We start from the raw sequence: 2,081 nt of genomic DNA, 5'->3' as shown, positions 1-2,081 counted from the left end.
GGAAAGCTTTGTGCGTCGATGTAAACGAACTCGCTAATTTGTTCCGGAAGACTTTCCGTTCTCTACTACTATGGATAACATCCAGACGTCCTTGGCATGGAGGTGCTGCTGAGGGATGCAACCAATTTGAGATAAACTTTACCGTTCATTCCATCTTGGTTAATAATTTTTTTATATAATTCCTGTATACACTAACGGATTTCCACATGTATATCCAGCAAAATAGTGTTCGTGTTGTGTAATGGATATGGTACCTGATAACCGTATAAAAGCTTTGAAATACACGTGATGACGTTATTTCCCAGATGATATTCCTTAAATCCTTAAAAATGTTTTAGCCCGAAGGCCGCGGCCATGCTGGGGCACCACCGCTGATTTAACCGAATGCTTACAGCACCTAGGTTTCCCAAGCGGTCACCCATCTAAGTACTAACTAGGCTCGATGTTGCTTAACTTCGGTGATTGGACGAGAACCGGTGCTTTCAAGGCGGCAAGCTGGCAGAATCGGTAGCACGCCCGGCGAAACGCTTAGCGCTATTTCGACTGCCGCTACGATCTGAGTTCAAATTCCGCCGAAGTCGACTTTGCCTTTCATTCTTTCGGGGTCGAGAAATTAAGTACCAGTTACGCACTGGGGTCGATATAATCGACTTCATTTGTTTGTCTGTACTTGTTTATCGTCTCTGTGTTTAGCCCCTTGTGGGTAGTAAAGAAACAGGTATTTAGCCTTTCTTTATGTTCTGAGTTCAAATTCCGCCGAGGTCGACTTTGCCTTTCATCCTTTCGGAGTCGATAAATTAATTACCAGTTACGCACTGGGGTCGATGTAATCGACTTAATCCGATTGTCTGTTTTTGTTTGTCTCCTGTGTTTAGCCCCTTGTGGGTAGTAAAAAAATAGGTATTTAGCCTGTCTTTATGTTCTGAGTTCAAATTTTGCCGAGATCGACTTTGCCTTTCATCTTTTCGGGGTCGATAAATTAAGTACCAGTTGTATACCGGGATTGATTAATCGACTGGACCCCTTCCCCAAAATTTCGAACCTTGTGCCTAGAGTATACAAGGATATTATATATAAACACACACACATATGTATAGATGTATACACATATATCAGACCTGGAAACAATGCAGCAATGGATTTCTGACTGGAAACTCAAGCTAGCTGTAGACAAGAGGGTAAATCCAGCTTTTAAATACTTTCTCAACAAGACCAATCTCAAGAAGTGTACGATTGAACGAGATCTAGGTATTATTGTAAACAGCTATCTGCGTTGGACAAACCACATCTTTAAGATTGTCAAAAACCTGAAGGCATCCTAGTATCACTCTGTAAAGCCTTTTTAAGTCACTATCAGCTATCTATTTAAATGGTACGTCCGCACTTAGAAGTTGTATCACTAGTCTGGTACGCCTGGAAAATGTTCAGAAACAAGCAACAAAACGAATACCCGTAAACAGGCATCTGCCATGCTCTGAAAACCTTGCTTCCTTGGGTATGGAGACATTGAAGCTCAGATGTTAGGCAATTGACTTAGTAGACAACCATATTATCCACTAATTTTCCAAACATTTTGAATTCCACATGACAATCGCACATGGACATGCCTACAAAATCAAAAAATACTACGGCACCCATGACTTTCAGAAACATTTTTTCACGCTCAGAATTGTTGAAGCGTGGAATAAATAACCGACATCAAGCTATAGCTGTCAAAATACTACATCCTTCACAACTTCCATGCTTCCTGAAATCCGCGAACAGTAGATCTGATGGCTATTTTCTTTTTTTTTTTTTAGTTGTAATGTCCCTGAGTACTGTCTACAACAATTTCTTTCATACTTTCGCGAATAACTGTGTGCGTGTATATTTCTGTGCATGTGTTTGTGTATGTGTATGGGTGGTGTGTCGGTTTGTGTCTCTACGTGCGCCTAGGCAAAATCATTCAGATGCAAGCTTGAACTAAGAGTATGAAGACAAAGAGTTATACAAAACAACAATTTACAAATGTATGAATTGCTTCTTTGTTTAATGATATAGCAAATTTCTGTCTTTTATTTCGAAACTTGCATTGTAATGAT

General features: G+C 40.1%; 1 pseudogene; it reads right to left on the bottom strand.

The window, feature by feature from the left end:
• Positions 1–385: 385 nt before the first annotated feature.
• Positions 386–503, bottom strand: LOC115218156 (annotated as a pseudogene).
• Positions 504–2,081: the final 1,578 nt, after the last annotated feature.

This window comes from Octopus sinensis, linkage group LG12 (genome assembly GCF_006345805.1).
Source record: "Octopus sinensis linkage group LG12, ASM634580v1, whole genome shotgun sequence".
NCBI lineage: Eukaryota > Metazoa > Mollusca > Cephalopoda > Octopoda > Octopodidae > Octopus > Octopus sinensis.
The sequence above is the reverse complement of the archived record's forward strand: the minus strand, read 5'-3'. Positions and strand labels throughout refer to the sequence as shown.